Below are 26,708 nucleotides of genomic sequence, written 5' to 3' on the forward strand. Positions count from 1 at the left end.
AGTATGTATTATTCTCATCATCATTTCCTAAAAGAAAAATGGACTGAAGTCTTGATGGAAAAAATATGATTTAGTAGAAATATTCTGATTGTAAGACATTAAAAATTTACATTAGCCCATCAAACAAACAAACAAAAAAGTAAAATAGTTTTACAGTAGCAACAATGAAACCCATCAAAGTTAACATTATCAAAATTAGATACTATATCAGAAAAGCTAAGGGAAGGCACCCTCTCCTGTGGGTAAGGAACAACAGCTTCTTCAGTAACTAGCCCTCATAGGCTAAAGAGCTCTCTGTTTCTCATGTATCTACACCCCAGCCCTGGCAGACCTTTTGGTTATTTAAAACAAACAAAAAAAACTTCCTTTAAAAAAGAGGAAAAAAAAAGAAAAGAAAAGAAGAGTCTCCTTGCACTGTAAGTAAAAATTTCAAAGGCTGATAATCTTTTTATTTTTATTTTGGTTGTTGATGAAACTTTATTTATTTTTATGTGGTGCTGTGGATTCAACCCAGCACCTCACACATGCTAGGCAAGTGCTCTACTACTGTGTGACATCACCAGCCCATCAAAGGCTGATAATCTTGAAATACTGAGCAATTGAGAAGAAATAGCAAATCATGCAAATTCTTCAGCAGCAAACTCCAAGCAACCCATGCAATCCCTACCGGAATAACTGCAAGTGCTCCAGAGGAACCAAATAACTGAAATGTTCAAACCCAAATCCACACAATTCTAATCACTAAGAGTGAATCATAGTCCCTCTTGAGGTAACTTACACACAAATCCTCCTAAATAAAAAATAATTAGTATAAAAGCGAAAGCTCACAGCATAGCTTTATCAGTATTGGAAGCTAAATCTAAAATTCGAGTGACTCTCCAATCACACAGAGAACTTGTTAGTGAAGCTACATAGTCCTTTAAAAAAAATATATATATATATATATATATATATATATATTTTAGCTGTAGTTGGACACAATACCTTTATTTTATTTATCTGAATGTGGTGCTGACGATCGAACCCAGGGCCTTGCATGTGCTAGGCGAGTGCTCTACTGCTGAGCCACAACCCCAGCCCATACATAGTCCTTTTTACTCCTATGATTTTCTTTTTGAAAACATATTTCAAATAGCAGCAAATTATGAATAGGGCTTCACTAGGACTTTTCAGCTCTCACACAGATATGACAAAATTGTCTTATTAGAATCCCTGTCTTCTAGTATACACTTGTGGTCTTGCAGTTATGGTTATTGTTAATGACACAAGCACTACAGCAGGATATATACAAGAACTGAACCAGTAAGGATATATACCGACCTATAGTTTTAGGACTTCAGTCCTTCTGCATAATCTCACAATTACTTGAAGACTTAAAGTTATTATTATTTTTTTATTTCATGAGGAGATTAATTTATGTGAGGCCTTTGAGAGCCATCAAATGTAAGCACACAGCTTTTACAAATGAGGGGCTAAGGAATTTGAGATAGTAAACTGGTTGGTACCCTTAAAGAGTTTATTCACCTATAAAATGTGAACAGTTTATTCATAAATGATTCACTTAGTATAAACAAGGTCAAATTATTTTTCCCTTCTGGGACCAATAAGTCACTTCAATGTTCAAGAGAAAAGAGATCACACACAGCAAGCATACTAAAAGCAACTGAAACACATTTTGGTTGCACATCCTCCCCTAAAGAGATTTTGTGCTCCCTTTTACTTAATGAAGCCAATTGTAGCCATTAGTGAAGACAACAGGATATTTCAGAATTATCATGGAGAATCATAAGAAAAACCAGTTACCCATTAAGGATTTCTAACTTTTCCCTGCTGATAACACTTCTCTGCTTTTGAAGAGACCACCAATTCAAAACATCAGTATAAAAGTGTTCAGAAAGCCCAAAAGCAGTGGTATACTGTGGGAGACCAACTTTACACATGACTGAGTCACACTCCCCGGCTGGGTGCTGAGGTGCTCAGTCACAGAAATGTGGTCGGTGTCTCGTGCATGGGTGTGTCTTGCTACAGCCCCATGGGTGAAGCTATGCTCACCTGTTCCTTTGTAATATAACCCCTTGCCCGGTTCAGGATAGAATCTTCCATGGAAGTGCCTTGTGTGTGTCCCCTTCTCTTACTGTGTCCTTGGATGTGGCCTACCCAGGTGTCAGTCAACCTGCTGACAGTGGACATCATGAAGATAGACTCAGCCCCCTGAAACCTGACCCCTTGCCTCATTTAAATAACTTCTCCTCAATAAAAGGGGTCGGCCCCCGACACTCTCTCTCTTCCTGTAGACCCTTAAGGTCAGAGGAGCCTTGACAGCGACCCCAAACAAAAAGGTATTTGTGTCTCTTGTGTGGTTATTTTGCGCAGCCCAGTCAGCCCAGTTTTACTGGAGTGACCCCTGAGCCTTTTAGTCGCGAGAACAGTAACCCAGCAGTATACCACCTCAAAAACTTCTGTTTCAAACTCCAAACTTGAACCCTACAGCATGTTTTAAGATGCTTTTAGTGTCATCACAAATTTAGAACAAAAAATTCTATAATGGTGGCAAGACCATTACTAACTATACTTTGTATTTTTCAAATTAAAACATCTTACAAATGATGATTCCTGAGTTCCCCCATGAATACACCTGTAAATGTCACTGAAAAAATACTATGCTTCCAGGATGCATATAAAGAGTACAAGTTTTCTGACTCACCTCAGCACGCAGGAGTCTCTGAGCCAGAGCCAATATGAGGTAGTCTTGAGGAAGTGCACAGCACAGCACCAGGCAGATATTCTGGGAGGATCTACACAGGCACCTGAAAAGGTACACAGTGGTCTTAAGTCCTGGCTAATTTTTAATCTTAAAAATGCAAAATCACCCCATTTTAACTCACAACTATCAAAGAGCGAAATATACAAGCTTGGAGCTTCAAATAACATTCCCAGGGATAATTTTCCTTCCACCCTCCCCACCTCCACATCCCCTTCCCCTGGTTATTTGAATGGCACCACTTGTGGAATGGGTTTATTTTCTGTTTGGGTTCAATTAGCATTTTTGCCCCTTTGAAAAAGGAATTTCAGTTGTTTCTTTAAAAAGGTCACTGGATGGACTGTACTGTTCTAGGAAGGTTTTTGGCCTTCTTTTTCTCCTGACCAAAGCTCCCTGCAATATCACAACAATTTCTTGAAAGTAGTAAGCAGTTAGACATTTGGAAAACTGCCTAAAGCCAGGGCTAAAAATCAAGCTGGAGTAGACATCTCAGGTTTTCAGTCCTAACAAACACAAATGAAACATGCCACACTTTTCCATGATAAGTACACATCACTACCACTACCCAACTTAAGAAGAGGGCAACTAATTAAAACAAATTAAAAAAATGGAAAAAAAAAAAACCAGGGCAACTTGCACTTCTCTTGACCACTTTGTTGCCTAATGCTGTGAGAATGTAAAGCTCTGCCACGACGTTAGTTATAAAGAAAGCCTAGGGAAGAAATCTTGGCCACAAGACGGGAATTGACGCAATTCATTTGTCTGCCACGTTCAGACGATGCCCTCCACAGATGTTTCTACATTTATTTATAGGAAAGTTTACTTTAGAAACAGAACCAGCTTCCATCAACCATTTTAAAAAATACAAGACACTGAATAATTTTTATTATGAATAGAATATACTACCTAAAAGTATTTCAATTCTTAAATTCTTAGTCATAAAATGATATGAAATATTAAATTAGAAATAGCTTAAGGAAAAAGAACTGATGGACATTAAATCTGATGCAAAATTGAAGTAAATACATAAATTTCAAACATCACTGAGCAAGGGGGAAGCAAGCAGTTTGCCATTCCATAGCCAGGTTCTCCCTGGACAGCTGCTACTTTCCCAGATGGAGACACTGTCTCCAAATCCCTTACTAGATTAATACTTCATATAACTTAATAGTTGCTACAAAAATGCCATTTGCTTCCTGATTATTTTGTATATAGTGTTACAGTTGTGATGTAATAAGGGTCTATTAGTGCCTGCTCCCACGTTTCTTTTAAAAGAAAAAGAGAGTAGTATCAGGATTTTTCCCCTAATGATAATAAACAGGCTTTAAGTATATTAGATATTACAGAAACCACAGAATTCCTTTTCATCCTAATGTGCCAGATGCTGGCAGAGAGCCTTCATATAACCTCATTCCTTCCAAAGAAACCAGGGCATTCACACATCCGAGGACCAAGTGCTTGATAGAGGGCTGGTCCAGGAGAGTGGCATCCAAAAAACAAGGGAGGGTTTAAGCCTGCTGAGAGATGACTGTATGACCAATTTGGAAGCATTCAAGAAGAGGCCAAGTAGATCAACAACCACCCTAACTCCCATTCTTGGGCCTGGATATTATTGGAATCTAGCTCACTGGTAAAGTATTGTTATTTACCTAAATCAAAATCTCTTCCCACTTTTTTTTTCCCCCTGTAAAACCTCATCTCTTTCTAGTTTTGTTTTTAAGAAAAGCTCTGGGGAGTTGGGAATGAGCAACTGAGAAGGGAGTTTCTAAAACTGACAATCATTAGCTTATTTTGTTCACAAAATAAAATTATCATTAAAGCCAGACAGTTAAGGGAAAGAAGATATGGTGCTTACTCCCTCATATATAATCCCAAACATACCAATTTACACATATCCTGAGATAAACAGCATTCCTTTTTATTTTTTTTTGTAACCAATTGAATTTTTATTTAAGTTTGCTACATGAAAACTGACAAAGTGATTTATCAGAGGAGATTCATTTTTTAGACATAACAGTAATGTTAACATTAAGATTTACAATGCAAAACTCCAAATGAGTCAAGGCTCTCTGGGATGGGATGGGGTATACTAGTTCTGCTAGAGTCCCAGGAATGTGCTGTAGAATGCCCATGAGAAATGCCAAATCTGATGGGAAAGAGTGGAACTAGGCTCTTATGTACCTGTCCCCCCACCAGTTCTTTGAGGCACTAATTGTCTCCTCCTTGATTACTACAAGCATCATAACTAGTATACCCACAGTTCACCTTTCAGTCAGGTCACTTCATAGAAACAAACCAAGCAAAAAAGACCAAATCCTATCATTCAATTGCTTTTGAAAGTCTCCATGAAAAGGTTCCAACTGTTTTGAAGGAGTGGTGTAACTTTTTTGGTAACTCTAGTGACAAAATTTTGTAACCACAAATACACATATAAGATTTGGCAATTTGGGTAGTACTTAAGAAGGCAATAAGAATCCAGAAATTTATTGGGGAAACACTCAGAAAATTTATAATGTGCTAGGTATTCTACAGGAAACCTTTTACATCTTTTCATGTCATTGTGAAAGCTCATCTACAGTTGCTCTCCTGAAGTCACCACAAGGCATGCCCCTGCCTCCCTACCGCACAGCTTCCAGCCTCAAACTCCACACTGGAATCTCATAACAGGATCATCATCTTGTAACGGCTAAACTCCAACTCACTCTACGAGAGACAGCTCAAATGTCTTCTTACCAGTCCCTGAAAACCTTCCCTCATCCAAATTAATCACTCCAGGTATTACCAAGTAGCTACCTTTGGTACTCACTGGCACTGTTTGCTGAATCCTCACAATAATCCAATGAGGTAAGTAAGCTGTAACAAGGTAATAATCAGAAAACAAAATAGAAAAGCTATGCCTCTAATATACAGGGGATACAGGAATTAAATCTAAAATAAATTAAAATGTGAATCTATGAGCTTCAACAACTGTATTATCATTTTAGCATAAAATATAATTTTTGTATATTTTTGTACTGATGCCGGCATTCACAATACCTAGCATATTAAAGAGTTTTTCAATAAATGTTCACTGAAGGCTTGATAAATTCAGAGGGTTTTATAGAATGGAGGTACTGAGGTTATCCTCAGTGAAAGCCCTACTAAGCTAAATGATTCTTTTACCTAGATATAATTCTCCTTTAATCATGTTTCTGAGAAACAGGTAAGTGTCATGCAAATAGTAGAGACCAATAATCAATGTGTAATTGAGGTAAAGAAAGAAAAATGAGAAACTTTTGTATTCCAATAATTACATTATTTTTAGTAAAACTTAAGAGTAGTCACACATTGATTAGACACTTATATAAATGTATCAAAGATTAGACAATATGCTTCAGTAGACAGCTCCCAAAGATCTTCTCCTAATGGTATTAATACCCTTGTATCTTCTCTTTCCATAATGAACAGAGTTAATTTGAACAGCCAGTAGGATCCTGTGGAAATGATGTCATAAAAGACATGGCAACTTCTAGTTTGTTCTCTTTGATCACTTATCCTAAGATAAGCCAGCCAATATTACACTGATGTTTGAGCAGACTCAGGGAGATATCCATGTGGTGAGGAACTCAGGCCTCCTGCCAACAACCAGTGCTAATTTGCTAGGCATGGGGGTGAGCCACTTTGGAAGTAGATAGTCCATACTAGTCAAATCTTCATATAGTCTCTGTACAATTTGGCACAGCATTTGGACTGGTATCTCCTCAAAGACACTGATCCTTCGGCCATTCCTGGATTCCTGATCAAAGAAACCAGGCAAGATTTAAAAAGTACTGTTTTAATCTCTAAGTCTGGGGCAACTTGTTATATAGCAATAACATACACTATTACCACCCACATAACTTTCATTTAAATTAGTTTATAAGAATGCAAGTAGAAGTAATTGATGTTAATACAATATTGGGTTATTGTAATTCCTAAACACTAAACAAATGCCAAACAAAATGTTCAAGTACAACTCAAGCAAAATAAATTCCAGTTTCCAAGGAGTTCTGCCTTTTCCTTCCATTTTTACAAAAGAGGTAAAGGATGCAAGCCCTTCATATCCTGATAGATGTCTCTTAATGACTGCTTACTAGTTGTTAGGTATGTCCCCTCACTTCAAAGTAGGTCCACAGGAATGATAATCAATGGACAGCAGTGGCATTTCTTTCTATGAGAAAAGACTTCATAGCTCTGGTTGTTTAAATATTATAGGTCAGATAAGAAAAAAAATCAGATAAGAAAAAAATCTAAGAAATTTTGGAGGAAACGAACAACTGTCTACTCTGACTCCACTATGCTTGGAAAGTTTTAAAACAAACAGCAAATTTATTTTTATTGAGAAGAGAAAATTCATCTGAATTCTGAATATTAAGCTATAGATAAGGTGTGGTACCTTATTTTTGTAAGTGATATTCTTATTTTTTTTTTTTTTTTGGTACTGGGGATTGAACTCAGGGGCACTTGACAACTGAGTCACATCCCCAGCCCTATTTTGTAGTTTATTTAGGGACAGGATCTCACTGAGTTGCTTTGCACCATGCCATTGCTGAGGCTGGCTTTGAAATTGCAACCCTTCTGCCTCAGCTTCCTGAACCATTAGGATTACAGGCATGTGCCACCATGCCCAGTTTTTCCTTCCCTCTTTTGACACAAAAACTTAATAACGTACATTCAAAGATAATGCCATCCTGCTAAAAGCAATAAACAATGTTAGAAAGAAATTTTAGGTTTTAGATATTCCATGTGAAATATTAACACAATAAAATGATATAACAATAATACCTTCTCAGCCTGACTTTCCCATAGCCGTGCAAGTGACTTCCCTGGTCACCAAGGTGCATGCATATTGGGGTTACCTTTACCTTTTCTATAAGTTGTACCAAAACATCCACTTATGTTCTTTAATTTGTACCATTCCTTCAAATAAAGAAATTTGGTACCCCCCCCAAAAAAAAAAACAATAATACCTTGACTTTCTGTGGGAATAAGTCCATTATAATGTTATGAGCTATATGAATCTAAAAAGCAGAGGGCAATGAAAATAACAAAAATTAATTACATAATAAAATTTACCAAGACCTTATCATATTTAAAAATAGAAAGATGAAGATATGAATTTCTTTCTAATAACTGTGCAATATTTGTGAGATGTAATATCTAGTATTACTAGACTAATATCTAGTAACAATAACACCAAATAAATATTTGGTAAGCAACAAAGGACTTGAGAAAAAGCTATAATAAGTTCAAATAAGAGACAAATCACAACTCGTGGGTATCCAAGAAGCCTTCATAAAATAGTCCCTCGTATTTGTATGTGGCTACACATTTTTCTAGTATTTTCATATTAATATATTAATAGTCCCATTACTCAGATGACAAACTTGAGGATCATAAATATTGAGTAACTTGATTAGAATACAGTTACTGGTGTTAGAGAATAACAATATATACTCAGAAAATTAGTCCTAGGCACCACTTTATGTGCAATTCAGACACTGTTTACAATGCAGTGAATGTATATCCTACAATCTCCATTTTAAAGATGAGGAAACATAAGATTTCAGAAAGATTTAGTACCTTTTCAGATTATATGGCTAGTCAATTGGAGAGCCCTGATTTGAACTCAGTTTCCGATTATCCCAGGTTAATTCACCTATCTCTTGCTGCTTTTAGTATTCACACTCTTTACTGAACCTTCCCTCTCTGGCTCATATTCTGTCCATAAACCACAATGAACTGAAATACATCCCCATTGGTATTATTCATTATTAAATGTCACTAAGAAATAGGAAAAGCAGCCGAGACAAAGACAAAGACAGGGATATGATCAATTACTGTTTAAACACTAAGTAATCCTTTCTGTTAAATAGATCTAAACTTTACCAGATAAGCTACAGAATGATTATTTGTATAGGGTTTCCTTCCTCAGGCTAATACTTCAATATCCCACTTGTCAGAGAGTTATTTTCAGAAGACCAACTTCAGAGTTTTGATTAGTATTCATCAAATTATCTAGGTGTCTTTTATTTACGATTTATTACTCCAATTTGAATCAAGAAGGAAGGAAAGAAGGGAAAAAAAGAAAAACACACAAACTAGTAAATACATATAGATTACGACAAACACAACCACATGAATAGTAACTGTGTTTTACTATAAAATACGTATCAGTCAGATGTGATACCAGGACATATTAAAGGGTTACATCAAACAAGCACTCATAAAAAAAAAATAGTATGGTCACTGGTGCAGTACAGTGAATATAATTACAACAACACACACCACCCCTCCCGGCTCACCCCCACCCAAACCCCACATGGCTAGAAATCAGTGTTCAGAGCAAACATTCAAACTGATGAAAATTTTAGGAGACAAAGAATGTGAAGAACAGATGAGAAAGAAGGAACCTTCCATAAAGGAAACATCATAAGGCTTTTTTACTATCATTGAAAGTATAAGGCTCTGTTGGAGACAAAGTATATGTTTGCAGAGGGATGTGGGGAGATACATATACCCCTCAAAGAGCTGCTTTCTAAGAGGAAAAATTCAAAGAAGTTAACTAGTTTTTCACTTGAGTGAAATAAAACACAAAGGTTTAACCAGGAGGTGTAACCCATGCTCTTAAAGATATAGTTTCCAGGAAAAGACAAAAAGTGTCTCTGGTGGTTTCCACATTATGCTATTGCTGTTAAGATTCACTCCTCTACTGTGCCGTGGAACCCTGTCTTCTTTATGGTCCCAGCACCTAGCACACTCAACAAATGAGGAATCTGGCACATTCAACCTGGGAAGGCAAGGAGGAAGGGCCTTATATAGCAGGAATTATACATGCCATTTCCTGAAGCAGCTGTAAGTGAGGCTAGCTGATGAAAATCTTTCTTTTTACCCCTGTCCCCTGAAAAGAAGGAGCATTTGGGAGGTGTGGTCCTAAATTTTTTTTAAGTGAAAAAAAATTCTAATTAAACAAACAAGCTTGTTTGTAGCTTTATGTTATATAGCTTTATTAACATATTTTTGACATTTCAAATGTTGATTACAGTCACCACCTCCTGGTTGTCCTGGAAAATTTTCTAAATACTAGATTGCTCTAGTTAACTTCTTCTTAGATCATGGGATTTGATTATCCAGCTTTACTGTGTGAATTAACCATCTGTTCAATAGTATTGAGACAATAATAAAAATCCTAAAATTGCTTGTAAATACCTGACAGTTTTGACATGCTGGCTCTGCATAGATGTTAAAACTGTCCCATTTTTTTCCCCCTAATGGTCTCAGAAAACTATTTTAAAATTCCACAAAGAAGGGTAAGTTAGGAAGGACTTCATTTTTAAAAATAATACTGATTAATTTCAAATGACAATGATTTTCATTCTCCTTGTAAAATCACAGCTGACAGAAAATCTTTAATATATGTTTAAAAATATGTGTATACACACACACACACACAATAAAGAATGTTCTACTGGTGAACAGAAAATTACTGTACTATGTTGAAATGTTCAAGTATGTTTTAAATAATTACCTTATTTCCTAAATGGAACTACTTCATAATGTATGTTAATCTTGATAAATGTCTCATTTCAGTTCAAAGAAAAGCATAAGCAATATAAAAAGCTAACTTATATTGAAGAAAAGAATATATTTAGATTTAATTACCACTTAAGCCAAGCATTCATATAGTTTATACTTTACCTGGTTCAGAAACCTTACCATTTCCTGCCATCCACCCTGCCTGAATGAATGGAAGCCTTTAGATCATTCCTGGAGTTACAGTGTACCATAGTATGTGTTCAATTTTCGTGTACTCTTTCTCTTTATTGAAAGCATACGGTATTGATTAAAATTTAGCCTCAGGCTATTCAAAAGCTGAGAGGCAAGAATGTAGTTTACATAGTGTGATTAGATTAGTTCCTGTCATGAATGCTCACTGCCTAGTGTTTTCTCAAAAAGTTGAGTCTGATCCTGCCTCAGGTAAAGGAAAAATGGTAGAAATACAAAAGGGTCAGAGCATAAAAATAAATCAGGGAGGAGGAAGGGAAGAAAGAAAGGAAGAAAAATAATTAAAGTAAACACAAGAGGAAGCAAAAAGGGGAGGAGAGGCAGCAAGTAATGGGGAACTTTGTCAGTGTCATGAGATGCCAATGATCACTGGAAACACCAGGTCAGACAGGAAACATGGAAGAAGTCACTAGATGTCTAATCCTACACACGTTAGATAAAAACTGAGGTAAGAGGGGTAATGAATAGAGGTGCTCAAAGAAGAAGCAGAATGACCTTGAGTGACTCAGAAGCTGGGGGCAGCCTACTCACCATGGGTCTCTCATAGACATATGCAACCCCTACGGCCTGACAGTCCAGGGGACCCCAAAAAAGTGAAGTCATGCATACTGCATGAATCAAGGCTCTAAGGAGAGAACTGGCCTTGACCTCTATGCATTATGGAAGTAGTACAGACAACAGCAAACACCCTAATCCCAGACAAAGGTGCCAAAAACATATACTAGAGAAAAGATAGCCTATTTGACAAATGGTGCTGGAAAAACTGGGATATCTATATGCAGCAAAATAAAATTAAGCTGCTATCTCTCACCATGCACAAACTCAACTCAAAATGGATCAAGGACCTAGGAATTACACCAGAGACCAGAGACCTTGCACCTAATAGAACAAAAAGTTGGCCCAATCTTCATCATGTCAGATCAGGCCCTGACTTCCTTAACAAGACTCCTATAGAGTAAGAAATAAAATCCCAAATCAATAAATGGTAGGGGTGGGGGCTGGGTTCGATTCTCAGCACCACATATAAATAAATACAATAAAGGCTCATTGTCAACTAAAAAATATTTTTAAAAAAATCAATAAATGGGATGGATCCAAACTGAAGAGCTTCTTCTCAGCAAAAGAAACAATGAGGTAAAAAGAGAGCCTACAGAATGGGAGCAAATTTTTACCCCATGCACATCAGATAGCACTAATCTCTAGGATATATAAAGAACTCAAATCATTTAACACCAAAACCCCAAAAAACTCAATCAATAAATGGGCTAAGGAACTGAAAAGATACTTCTCAAAAGGTGATATACAATTAATCAACAAATATATGAAAAAATGTTCAATTTTTCTAGCAATTAGAGAAATGCAAATCAAAACTAAAATTTCATCTCACTCCTTTCAGAATGGCAGCTATTAAGAAATAACAAATAACATTAAGTATGTGGTGGGACTAGCCAATCTGGAATGAAGTATGGAGATTCCTATGGAACCACCTTTTGAGCCAGCTATCCCACACCTTGGTGTATACCCAAAGGACTTAAAAACAGCATAACTATAGTAACGCAGCCACATCAATTGTAGCAGCTCAATTGACAATAGCTAAATTGTGGAACCAACCTAGATGCCCTTCAATAGATGAATGGATAAAGAAACTGTGATATATATATATATACACAATGGAATACTACTCAGCATTAAGAGAATAAAATCATGGCATTTGCAGTAAATAGATAGAGCTGGAGAATATCATGCTAAGTGAAATAAGCCAATCCCCCCAAACGAAAGGCCGAATGTTTTCTCTGATATATGGATATTGATCCATAATGGGGGTCGGGGAGAACATGGAAGGAAAGGAGGAACTTTGGATAGGGCAAAGGGGGGAGGAAGGGGAAGGGAGGGGATATGGAAAGATGGTGGAATGAGATGGATATCATTACCCTATGTACATGTATGAAGACATGAATGGTGTAACTCTACTTTGTTTAAAACCAGAGACATGAAAAATTGTGTTCTATATGTGTACTATGAAATGCATTCTGCTGTCATGTATAACAATTAGAATAAATAAATAAATTTAAATTTAAAAAATTCTGGCATTGTCTTATCTCAACGGCCTGGGAGATGCAAGATCATGGAGCAGGAAAACCTGATGAATGTAAAAGATCGTGCCTACCTTCTGGATGGGACTGAATCCAACTTGGGATGCTGGGAGGCTAGTAATCTCAGCCTTTTAAGACTGTGGATAAGTTCTGCTACAAGGGTCATAATCATCAGGGCAATCATTTGCTAAAAGCCAAGGTTGAAAAAAAATCACACAAAACTTCAGTTTTATAGTGCCTACTATATACCAAGCCACTGACCTAATTACCTTATGCATATTGATTTATTTAATTCTCTTAAATAATCCTAGGAAATAGGAAGTGTCCTCATTTTCTCAGGCTAGAAGAACAGGGTAGTTAAAATACTATGATCCACATTTTGATTCAGTTATCCCAATCCTTGGTATATATCCAAAGGATTTACAATCAGCATACTACAGTCATGCAGCCACATCAATGTTTATAGAAGCTAAATTCACAATAGCTAAGCTATGGAACAACCTAGGTGCCCATCAACAGATGAATGATAAAGAAAATGTGGTATATATACACAAAGGAGTATTACTCAGCCATAAGAATAACTATGGCATTTGCCTGTTAAAGTATGGAACTGGAGACTGTCACACTAAGTGAAATAAGCCAGTCCCCAAAAGCCAAAGGTTGCATGTTTTCTCTGATATGTAGAAGTTAACATACAGTAAGGGGGGGTGCATGGGGAAGAACAGAAGTTCAGTAGATTAGACAATGATGAATGGAGGAAAGGGAGGCAGGTAGGAAAAGAAATGTGGAATGAATCTGACATAATTTTCTCACACACATACAATGAAAACAACACAGTGAATCCCATTGCCATGTACATCCATAAGAATGGGATCCTAATAAGATATATTCCATATTTATATAATTATATCAAAATATATTCTGTCATGTGTAACTAAAAAGAACCAATAAAAAAAATTACTTTGACCCAAGTCTCCCAGCTAGTAAATGGCATGTACCTATGAGGTCCCTGGGGACCTCAGTGTGTGCTTCTAACCACTCTACAGCCCTAGCAGTGCGCTGGTGAAAGCTTGCTCTTCTGTCCTTTTCTCCCCACATAGTGATTTCAGCTACACCTCCCCAAGTTCCACACCTGTGAGAGGAAGATAAGACCACTTGCATAATGGCTGTTTTTAATCTGAATGCAGCAATTTACTTTCTAACCTATTAAATTTAGTCTATTTTAATGTTTAAGACATTGTTTTAAGCTATTAAGGAATTCTTAATCTCTCATTTTAACATATTATATACCATTAAGTATTTATTTAAGACTATTAATATGCCAAAGCAAGAATAGTGAAGCAGAGGGCATCACAATACTGTACATCAAATCATACTACAGAGCTATAATAACAAAAACAGCATGGTACATCACAGTGAATCTCAACATTGTGTACATCCACAAGACTGGGATCCTAATTAGAATAAGATATACTCCATGTTTACATAAATACGACAAAATAGACTCTACTATCATGTAAAACTAAAAAGAACAAATAATTTTTAAAAATTCCAAGTTGAAAAAGATGTGGATCATCATACCATTCACATTGAAATCATTTTAAAGAAAGTTCCCTAATAGATACATCTGTAAAGCACACAGTACTTGCAATTTCATACAATAAAAGATATTTGCCTGAAATCATACGTGTTCAGTTAAGTTTCTCTCTAGCCAGAGCAATTAGGCAACAAAAGGAAATTATAGGGATATAAATAGGAAAAGAAGAGCTCAAATTATCTGTTTGTTGATGACATAATCCTTTATTTAGAACCCCCTCCCCCCAAAAAAATCCCACCAGAAAAATTCTAGAGCTCATAAATGAATTCAGTAAAGTTGCAGGAAACAAAATCAACACCCATAAATCAATCCCATTCCTATACTCCAATGATGAATATGAAGAAAAAGAAATTAGGATAACTATCCTATTCCTCAAAAACCCCCAAATTTTGAGAATTAATCTAACAAAAGAGGTGAAAGGCCTCTAAATGAAAATTAAAGAACACTAAAGAAAGAAATTTAAGACCTTAGGAGATGGAAAGACCTCCCACATTCTTGATTAGGCAGAATTAATTGTATAGTGCTTTTGGTATTATGACCATTTTGACTATTAATACCAAAAGCACTATACAGATTCAATGCAATTCCTACCAAAATTCCAATGACATTCTTCAGAGAAATAGAAAAAGCAGTCATGAAATTAATTTTGGAAAAATAAGAGACCTAGAATATCCAAAGCAAGAATAGTGAAGTAGAGGGCATCACAATACTGTACGTCAAATCATACTACAGAGCTATAATAACAAAAACAGCATGGTACACCACAGTGAATCTCAACATTGTGTACATCCACAAGACTGGGATCCTAATTAGAATAAGATATACTCCATGTTTACATAAATACGACAAAGTAGACTCTACTATCATGTAAAACTAAAAAGAACAAATAATTTTTAAAAATTCAAAAGCAAACAATAACAACAAAACAAGACAAACAAACAACAACAACAAAAAACCAGCATGATACTGGCACTATAACAGGCACAAATATCAGTGAAACAGAAGACAGAGAGACAAACCCACATCGATACAGTTATTTCATACTAGACAAAAATGCCAAAAGCATATGATGGAAAAAAGATAACCTTTTTAACAAATGGTGCTAGGAAAACTGGAAATCCTTATATTGTAGAATGATTTTTAACATTGATCTCTCAATCTGCACAGAATTCAGTTCAAAGTGGATCAAAGACCTAGGTATTAGACCAGAAACCCTGGACCTGCTAGAAGAAAATACAGGCCCAACACTCCAACATGTCAGCTCAGAAACTGACTTCCATAACAAGACTCCTAAAGCACAAGAAGTAAATTAAAAAATCAATAAATGGAATGGCAGCAAATTAGAAAGCTTCTACCCAGCAAAGGAAATAATCAACAGAAATAAGCCAACAGAATGAGAGAAAATCTTTATCACCTGCACTTCAGGGCATTAATATCCAGGATACACGAAGAACTCAAAAAACTTAACACCAAAAAAACAAATAACCCAATCAGTAAGTGGGCAAATAGACACTTCTTAAAAGAATAAATACAAATGGTCAACAAATAAGTGAAAAACATGTTCAATATCTCAAGTAATTAGAGAAATGTAAATTAAAACTAGACTAAGATTTCATCTCACTCCAGTTAAGAATTATCAAGAATACAAGTAACAATAAATGTTGGGAGGGATGTGGGGGAAAAGAAGATACACTCATACTTTGTTGGTAGCACTGCATAACTGATGCAACTAATCTGGAAAGCAGTATGGAAATTAAAAACTAGGAATGGAACCACCATATGACCCAGATATTCCCAATCCTCAGTTTATACTAAAAGGATTTAAAATCAGCATACTATATAGTGACACAGCCACATCAATGTTTACAGCAGCTCAATTTACAATAGCTAAGCTTCAGAACCAACCCAGGTTCCCTTCAATAGATGAATGGATAAAGTAAATATGGTGTATGTACACAATAGAGTATTACTTGGCCCAAAAGAACAACTTTATGGCATTTGCTATAAATGTATGGAAGAGGAGACTATTATGCTAAGTGAAATAAGTCAGTCCCCAAAAGTCAGAGGCTGAATGCTTTCTCAGATATAAGGGAGCTAATCAAAAATAAGCAGGAGGGGAGATAAAAAAATAAATAAAAGAATAGAAGAAAGATCAGTGAAGTTCTTAGGGAGGGAGTAGGAGGCTGAATCAGGAGGATTGTCAAGTTCAAAGCCAGCCTTAGTAACTTAGTGAGATCCTGCCTCAAAATAAAAAATAAAAAGGCTGGGTATGCAGCTTAGTGGCTAAACACCCCTGAGTTAAATCCCAGTACAAAGCAAAACAACAACAACAAAAAAACCACACACACACAACACACACACACACACACACACAAACACAAATCAATGGTGTAGACAAAAGGGAATGAAGGAAAAAAAAAGTGGGATAAGATAGGGAAAGACAGTGGAATGAATCTGACCTAACTTTCCCAGTACATATATGAATACACCACACCACAGTAAATCTCACCATCATGTATATCCACACTATTAAATAAAACAAACTATAAGTAAATGCAAAAAGATCAGTAGAATAGAGGGAAGGAAGGTTATAAGGGGAGGGTAAATGGGAGGGGAAGGGAAAGTACTGGGGTTTGAATTAGAATAAATCATATACCACACTTTTGTAATTATGTCAAAATGAATTCTATTGTCATGTGTAACTAAAAAGAACCAATAACAAAAAACAAAACAACAACAACAACAAAACAACAACAGCAACAAGAACAAAAATACAAAATGGAAAGGAACGTAAAAACAACAACAAAAAGTTAAGTTTCTGCAGTTTAAAAACAATCTCCTCAAGCCTGTTATTCAGAAAACAAGTAAATGTACCCACAAAATGTGAACATTAAACAAAAATGTAGAGAAAGGACCCAGCACAATTCTTCATGTCTCATATCTTCTCAATGTTCTTACAAGTAAGTCAGCAGACCTGGAAATAAACCAATAGTGATCCAAAATGACAAAATAATTTTGTTTTATGGAATTTATATTGAGTTTAAAAACTTATAATTTGCGTGCTGTCAAAGAACATGTGACAAAAATTTATTTCATAAAGAAGAAATAATAAACTCAACTACACTACAAAACCCTCTGATGGAGAGAGGGCATCTGTACTTTAGAAGGGAATCACTTATAAGGAACCTGAATGATTTCCCAAACTCCTTTGCTGATTTCCATATTCTCCCCATTTGGGTGATATTTCACAAGATGCTTTTGATGAAAGCACAAAAATGATTAAGGAGGAAGATACTTTCCACCACATACAGAAAGCTATTATAATAGTTATTGCATTTACTTCTTAAAGTAAATGTTTTTTTAAACTGATGATAATGACCATTCTGTCATGCATATGTATGTACTTTTTTCTTAAAATAGACTATGTAAGGAACCTTTGGTTTTCCTCCTCTAAAGAAAATATATAATTATGAGTATTACAGCATAATACTCATAATTTGGCCCACCTAGCCAAACAAAAGAATGAAAAGTTCTCATTTGTGGGTTAAGTATCTTGTTAAGTTAAACCCACTAAAGACTTTGAAAGACACCTTACATTTGCTTCAAATGTTTTTTAATCATGGGAGAGGGTACTTAGAAAATTTGATGAAAAACAAAGAAACAGACCTAAGAATGGAATCCAGCTTCTGGTTACCTAAATTTTTTAAACCACCACCTTGAATTTACCACTGTGAACCTCCTAGGGTTCACCTATTCCAAGAGAATTTTCCTAACTCCTCATTCCCCCGCAAAACTGGCCACTACATTCCCTAGTGCTACTTACCAACAGAGGCACAACTGTATTGTAGATCTATCTCCTGAACCAGATTTGTGGAAGTTCTTCAAGGCACTGTCTCTGCATCTATCACTCCCACACTACAAAGAACATCTAAGCATTCATCCAGGGAAACCAGCATGGAATGGTAGAAAACCAGCATGGAATGGTAGAAAACCAGTAGTGGTGGAGCTGTCCCTGGGTTGGAATATTTGTTCTGTTACCATTGCAAGCTTGGACAAACCATTCTGGGCCTTGGTTTTCACAGAAATAAAATGGGGGGGGTTAAAAAAAAAAGAATTTTCAAGAGAGTTTTGAGATTTAAATGAACGAATAAAGACAAAGAACCTGGCACACTACAAGCACTCAGATGTTATAAATAAAATTATTGTTACTGTTTTTAAAAATAAATCTCCAGGGCTGGGGTTGTGGCTCAGTGATAGAGCACTTGTCTAGCATGTGTGAGGCACTGGGTTCAATCCTCAGCACCAAATAAAAATAAATAAATTAAATAAAGGTATTGTGTCCACTACAACTAAAGAAAATTTAAAAAGAAAAAGTCTCCAATGCCTCACACTCAACTCAATACTTAACCTCACTGTCCCTGGGAAGTTCACACCAATTATTTGATTATCAGAGAGTCAAATCTTAATCCTACATGATTTCCTCTTTGCCTTCAATATTGCTGACCATCTCTCTGATCTTGAGGCTCTTTTTTCTCCTTTGTTTCCAGGGAGGACATCAATCTCATTTTTTCTCTCTTGGCTTCTCTCCTTATCTAGAGCTGGTAAAGCTTTTGGCCATTTGATTCTCTTCTTACCATACCTTCTACAGACAAGGTTATCTACTACGACCACATGTGTCTTCAACTACTACCACATGTGTCCAATCTATTGACAGATCACATCCAAAGAATAATTAGAAGAATGACTGGGCTCTGTCAAGTTCCCTTTGAGCTTTTAATCTTTATTTCTAACTGCCTTCTAGGTAATCTTCATGTAGAACAGAACAGAAGACCTTTCTCTTGTCTACTCTCTTGAATGTGCTAAGGTTAAACACTGTGAGGTACTAACTACGAAATCTGTTTCTCCTGGATCTGGTATCCTGTTAGCTATCAATTCTACCTATTCTAATTCCCTAATCGCTGGCCAAAATGTCCTCTTAATTCCCAAAATGAAATCCTTCATTAAGGTTTCTATATTCTCACTCTTTATTATTGTACCACCACCTTCTGGTCTCCCAGGTTGGAGGCAGAGAGACCAGGGTCCTCATAAATAATGCCACCAGAATAATCAGTTTATACTAATCCAGTCATGACCATTTTTTTCATTAAACTTCGTGTGCACATTTGAATATCACAATCAATCTACTAGAATATATTTAATAAGTGCCTCCTATGCTGAATAAAACTCTAGCTCCCTAAGAGTTCTGATAAACAGTTCCTGCTTCTTAAAATCCAATTTGGCAAAAACAGTATTCTGTTGCTTATGAGCCACCATTAATTCTAAGAAAATTATTCTGTTTATGCCCTACATATGCTTAATTAACATGGCCAACAAGAAAAAACTGCTATTTTAACAATTTATTTTCTTATTACTTAATGGCTCAGCGGTAGAGCACTTGCCTAGCATGTTCGAGGTGCTGGGTTCAATCCTTAGTACCACTTAAAAATAAATAAATAAAATGAAAGTATTGAAAAAAAAGTTTTTTAAAAAAGAAGTACATGGGATACTTTTAAGTGAGTAATTGAGCAATTTTTTAAAAATAGTCACTATCCTGGTCCAGTATAAAATTGCTCAATAAATTCAACTGGAAGTTGAAGTCTATCCAGAAAGAAACAGGTCAGTAAATTAACCCAAAGCAAGCTAGATAAGCAACTCCTTTACTTTTAAAATTTAAAATTACACATATGAAGGTACAAAGTGGACAGACATAAAAAAAAAATATTCTCCAGAAGAAAAAAGGGAATGCCAAGGAGATACTCATACACACAAAAAAAATAACACAAAGTAACCAAACTTGTAAAGAAGCATCTTAGCTTACAAAAGTTTTGAGTTAACTTGAACCATCTTAGGTAGAGAATGAAACATGAGAAAGCAGAATGGAAAGTTCAATGTATTTTATATCTGAAGTTAGAACGAAAATAGTAATATGTCAGTTAAATTAAAATTTAGAAATGGTTGTATGTGGGGGGAGGGCAAGGTCTCACATTTAGTTCACAGACTGAAATATTCCCATCTATTAAAAAAAAATCTATATTTAACTGCCAAACCACAGCTCCCATGTCTGAATGTGTAAATACCTGCACATGGCATTCACCAGGCTATAGCTTGTTTAAAACATTTGGGAGGATGGAGAGGAGTGTTATAATCTTAGCCCTTGTTTCTTTTTAGAATACATAAACTATACCTAAAATTTACTAAGGCTTTAGGTTATATGAGGTTGATCCACATGTAAATATGCACTAAACAGATAAAATATAAATATGCCCTACATATGCTTAATTAACATGGGCATAAATAACATCACAACAAACCCACTTACGACTTTTTATTAAGACCATTCTATAATCAAATTAATGTGCCTCTTAACAGACACACTTCTCTATTTCATTAAAGAGAATACACAAACAATAATGTAACCTTCTTACCTAAGTCAAACACATGGATGTGCTTAAATATCTTAATTTATTTTTGGAGCTATTCTGACCTATGATATTCTGTGATGTTTTTAGGTTGAGGCCTACCTCTGATGGTACCAGGAACACAATGCTCAGCATGGAGTAGAGGGCTCTGATCAGAAAATCTAAACACCAGAAGTGGTTACTTCAAAATTTTTGAGGGCATTTTGTTCATAGTCTTCTGGATGGATTTTATTTGGTGAGCTTGCTAATTAGCAGATGAATTAACATTAGAACTGGGCTCACAATGATGGAATTAAAGGATTCATTTGTGGGCTTGCTAAAATGTTTTGTAGGCCCTCCAACCCTTGTATGTGCAGCAGTTTAGTCTGAAACTTGGTTACATTATATTCTGTATATAAGACTGTGAAAGAGCAGGTAACTCCCACCAGCTTTAAGCTTTCTTCACAGATACCATCAACTACCTACTATCTCTCCCAAAGACACCCAAGATTTGGGTATGACCAAGTATACTATGAGAACATGGTTTGGATACCTGTTATTTTATAGAATGTACAAACTTTATGTAACTTAATTCTGCATGGGACTGTGAATGATGTTTAGCTTACATTCTCACAGGCTTGCTGTGACAATCAAATCACAGAAAAGATAAAAATGACTGAAACCATCAAGTACCATAATCATGTGTAATATTATTACCACCTTCCTGAATTACACTGTAGGACAGAAGAGTGCTGGTCTTGTTATCTTACCTCTTTCCTAGATGTTAGTTTTATCCACATATGCTTGATTTTAACGCCTTCATTCTGTTGCTTCTGAAACTCCACCCCATTCACACATGTGCACATGCACACATACATGCTTCTAAAATCTAAAACACTCTGAACTGTAAATATGATAAGCAATACTTGTTATTATAGTAATTAAAACAATCTCAGCATTGGCATAATTAATTGTAGTACACATAAGATTAATATAAATATTAGGTAAGAATTAATAAATATAGGAATAAGACAATGTGGAGGTTTTGCGACCACCCCTGCAGATACTCTAACTTATAAACAGGTGATGTTGGCCTGTCTGACACAAGGGCATCATAGCTGGGCTCATTCCTAGTTATTTAGGAGTTTAGAAACAACTTGATTTGATATTAGAATGAAACAGTGCTCCAGAGTGGCTCTCTGTATCTGAAGCTCAGAAGCATCTGCATATCCACCTAGATTCCATTCTATTCTAAAAACAGTGTTAGAAGAGATTCAGCATAACTTTGAGACTTGAAACTTATCATCATTAATATAATGCCATTGAAAATTGCTCAGTACACATAAGCAAGTAAATAGAAGGCCAAGCTGAGGATCAGCAACAGGAAGCCAAAGGGAGCGACAGGGAGCAAATGAGGCTTTGATCAGAGGAATATCACAAGCCCTAGGGTCCCATTCTACACTAACCATGTGATTTTCCACTTTCATTCTTCAGTGATTGTTCTTCTGAAAAAAATATGGTACAATGACCTCCCAAGACTCTCCCTGATATCAATATCAACATATTTACAGCTATTTGATGTTTATAAAAAACAGTCTCTTTGCCCCTATCAGCTGTTTCACAGCCTAGTTGTTCTCAATGAGGATTTTCAGAAGGCTAGCTTTGTTATTTTGGAAAAATCGAAGTATATATTTGAAATAAAAAATGAAAGATGCTCAATTTTTTTCCTTACAAATATTTTAATTTGTGCACTTAAGTTGGGAAGTCATAATGCCAACAAAATTCACTAAATTAGTATACATATAACTTGTTAGCTTGCTGAATATTTGAAAGATGGAAAACACCTGCTAAATATACAAGATCAAGAATATAAATTGCAATGATTTGGGTTGTTTTTTTCCAAACAAAAAAACAAAATAAAAGCTCCAGAGTATGAAAGAGATTTACTAAAAAGTCAGGCTTTTCTTGAAATAGAGGAAAGATAAATAATAAGAAAGTTATGGGCAAACTCCCATATAAGATAGTTAGTGTTCTCTGCAATGGTTATAGTGTTAGCCCATAATCTCAGCCATTTCAAAATACTTATGCTATTGCCAAACAGGAATGAATCCATGCAAACATCTCAATGAAGCCATAAGAACATGGGTGGATACATTTATTGGTAGCAAGAATCACTCAAGGTGGAAGTCTACTTTGTAATGATGTAACAGAAGGACCCTGTCAGGGTCTTAAAAGATGGTGCTCCTAATTTCATCTCAAATATTCCCTACAGAATAATCTTTGGCTATTCACGAAGGCTTTCCGAGTTTCTTTTCTTAACTATAAATTGCCAGATCTAATTTCAATAATTGTTAAAAATAAAATTAGAGACGGGCACAAAAGTGGCTGAAAAATTAGTAGTCTGAAAAAAACCTTAAGTGAGGAGAACTAATACTGAGGGAATAAATTGTTGACTGGGGAAAGCATCCTAAAATTCTAGACCCAATCACAATTTTCTTGTGTGAAAACCCAGGTTCACACCGTATCAGAATTAGTTGTAACACACAGGACTTGTTCTGAACACAGCAGACAACCTGGGTCAAGGATGAGAGATTAATAGACCTGTTCATAAAGCTTACTGCCTTGGAATAAAGTCCACATCTTAAAAGACAGCATGTAAGATTCTCCACACCTAGCCCCAGTCACATTATCAGCCCCATTTCTCTGTATGCCTAGTGGTTACATCCCATATTGAGGGACTAGACACTGTGCTACCTCCCAAATGTACTCTGCACTTCCATGTGCCTCCTCTTGGCAGTCTCCACTGTGGATTCAGGTCGTGAATGGCTTCTTTCCAGCTTCCCTATCATATCTTGTCGTGTGTGAGTGAGTGTGTGTGTGTGTGTGTGTGTGTGTGTGTGTGTGTATGTCTGGTGCTGGGTGGGGAATGAACCCAGGGCCTTCCTTGTACATACTGGGCAAGTACTCTACCACTGAGCTATATTCCCAGCCCTCTTGCCCACCTTTATACCACTGTTCACCAGTCATGTTTGTTTTGGTCCTCTGGTATTTGATCAGTGTATATGGTCTTCTAAATAGCTTTCTCTGCTTCCTGTAGTTATTAGTAACAAGTCCTTCCTCTTTACTATTGCATTTATTTAATTATTTGATTCTGGAAATCCATGCCAAGCACATGCTCTACACTGAGATAAACCCCTAGCCTAGGGCTTTTAAAGTTCAGCATTTGCTTTGCTAAATGGTAAGCCTCTTAGAGGCAGAACCTAGTCTTTGTAACACCAACCACTATAAGTATAGTTCCTTCTACAAAAAATGTACTCCCCAAATGTTTGTGGAACAAATATAAAGAAGGTGATTTCAAGACATCCTACGGAAAGACATCAGGCAATACTCCAAAGCCAAGTTAATTCTAAAGCAATTCCAACATTTTTTAATGTAAAATCTGAAGAAGCAGACAACTTCATTCAAAACAATGACAAGAAAACAAAACAAAACTTTCAGGGGATGGAAAATTATTTTCACCTCAGCTTCTGCTACTCCCCCAGCCCACTGGGCACATCTAACTTTAATGACTCCAAGACTACATATCCTCTCCACAAACCATGTTCTTTCTTATACTCTGTTACTTTGTGTCTGTTGTTCTACTTGTCTGGAGGAGTGTCCTCACAAAATTTCAAGTCCAAGCTCAAGAGTGGATTTCCCTATTTTTCGTAGTCAGATTTAGGTCATCTTTACAGAAGTATTCACTTCCAACCTCACCCACAGAGACCACATCTCCATTTTAATCGATTATCATTACTCCCAAGATTATTTGTTTAAATGCCTGGCCCTTCATTCTATCAAAGTATCTGGAAGAAAAGGTTAGTCCTTTTTCTTTGTATATCCAGTTCAGAAACATTCAATAGATTATTACTATCTGAACAAATCAACAATAAGTAAAGGCAGTGCCCAATCCACCAACATCAATTGTCTACAAAGAGTTAACCTAAGGCCAAATGTTTTCTCTGACTCACAGATGCTAATTACAATTGGGGGGAAGGTGCATAGAATAGAGGTACTTTGGACTAGACATAGGGGAATAAAGGGAGAGGAGAGGGTATAAGGTTTAGGAATGATGGTAAAATGAATTGGACATTATTAACCTGTGTAACTACATCATGTACAACCACAAGAATGAGAAGTTATACTGCATTTATGTGTCCAATCTACTGTCATGTAAAACTAATTAGAACAAATAAAAAAAATTAAAAAATAAACATTAAAAAAAAAACAAAACAAAGAGCTAACCTACCACATTGGGTCAGGACTGCAGGCTCACACCCTCACTACGCTTTGAAGCAGCAGCTAAGCTCAGGGTGCTTCTCTAGTAGGCTCACTGTACCCTATTTCCCCAGAGACAATGCTACCACTAATGAACAGGTTCCAAGCTGGCCCATTCAGTTTCATTCAATTGGAAGAATCTAAAATAGTTAAAATTGTACTGAGAGAAATCAGGATTTCTACTTACTCAGATTTTATATTAGGAAATGCTGAGGCTACTTTAGAATTAACTTGGCTTAGGGTACTATTCAATGGCTTCCAGTACAGTATTGTTTACAAAACATACTAAAATAGTAAATAGTAAAAGTTCCCCGTTATAGATTTTAAGCTAGACTAAAATCTTAGCTCTTGCTTTTAGGTAAATACCTCTGGAAGAAGACATTCCAAATCACTGTGGTCTTCCACAAGGAACACAATGAACAAATATTCGGGGGAGGGGGGTGGAATTACACATTACATTTACAATGATGTTCAACCTCAGCTGGGCCCTCATACTGCTGTACCTTCCCTTCAAATTCCTTGGACCCCCAAACTAACTGAACAGTTGGGGCTGCTTACTTCAAAGCTTCTCTGTGTTGTTTAAACTCCCATCTTGATGCTACCTGCTTTCACTTCCAGGTAATACCTTTTTTTGCGTCCCTCACTTCATAGATAAACTTGTGCCAAATGAATATGAGTCCTGTCAGTCTATTTGGGCTGCTATAACAAAATTTTATCAACTGACTAGCTTAAAAACAAGAGAAAGTCGCATTTCTCACAGTTTGGAGGCTGGGAAATTTATGATCAATTCCACATATGGTAAGAGCCCTCTTTCTGGCTCATAGATGGCACTTTTTGCTGTGTCCTTACATGGTAGAAAGGACTAACTACTTTTATAAGAGCATTAATCTCCTTCATGAGGGCTTTGCCATCACGACCTAATCACCTCCCAAAGGACCTACTTCCTAATACAATTACCTTAGAATTTCAACAAGGGAATTTTGAGATAACACAAACCTTCAGACCAGAGTAGGTTACCTACCTGATCAGCCATTTCTCCCACTCTAATTATAAAATGCAGTTCAGATCTCATTGTCTAGCAATATTATCTAACAAACTCATTACTTTCAGTTAATCCTCATGATCAGTTTTTAAGGAAGATACCACTGTGCCTGGTTAACCCATGGATGAGCAAATTGAGGATAAAAGAGATTAAAGAATGTATCTATAGTCTCATGACTACTAAATAACAAAACAGATAGAATCTGGTTCTCCTGACCCAGAATTCACAGTGGGCCGTACCACACCTATTTCAGTACAGCCCCAACTTGTTTTCTCAATTCTCTTTCATATTTTCATGGTCCATACAAATTGACCAACTGAACCTACACAAGCATTTAAACAAAGTTGTTTCATTGAAAAAAATAGATGCCAAACTTGGGTGTAGTTCAGTGGTAAAGCATGTACTTGCATTCATGAGGCCCTGGGTCCAATCTCCAGCATCAAAAAAACAAAACTAAAAATCAAAACAACTCCCCACCAAACACCTAAAAATGCTTTCTTTTTATGATAGAAAGATGATAGAAAGCATGTTATGATAGAAAGCATATTCTTTTATAAAGAATATGCTGATTATAGAAAATTTTGGAAAACAAAAAAAATGAAAGAGTAAGATTAAAAGTCATCCACAATAAGTAAAAATGAATAATCTACAACTATAC

General features: G+C 36.1%; 2 protein-coding genes across 3 annotated transcripts in view; one reads left to right on the forward strand and one right to left on the reverse strand.

Annotated features, from left to right (window-relative positions):
• Rassf8 (Ras association domain family member 8) overlaps positions 1-26,708 on the reverse strand; it is a 129,408-nt gene that overhangs the window by 88,583 nt on the left and 14,117 nt on the right. For both annotated transcript variants that reach the window (XM_077798437.1, XM_026392320.2), the window contains exon 2: positions 2,705-2,807. The gene's annotated coding sequence lies outside the window, so the exon portion shown is untranslated. The remainder of the gene's footprint in view (positions 1-2,704; positions 2,808-26,708) is intronic.
• Positions 1-26,708, forward strand: part of LOC144255013 (uncharacterized) — a 223,049-nt gene that overhangs the window by 57,256 nt on the left and 139,085 nt on the right. The gene's annotated exons all lie outside the window — the stretch shown is intronic.

The sequence above is a fragment of the Urocitellus parryii genome, chromosome 5 (assembly GCF_045843805.1).
Source record: "Urocitellus parryii isolate mUroPar1 chromosome 5, mUroPar1.hap1, whole genome shotgun sequence".
NCBI lineage: Eukaryota > Metazoa > Chordata > Mammalia > Rodentia > Sciuridae > Urocitellus > Urocitellus parryii.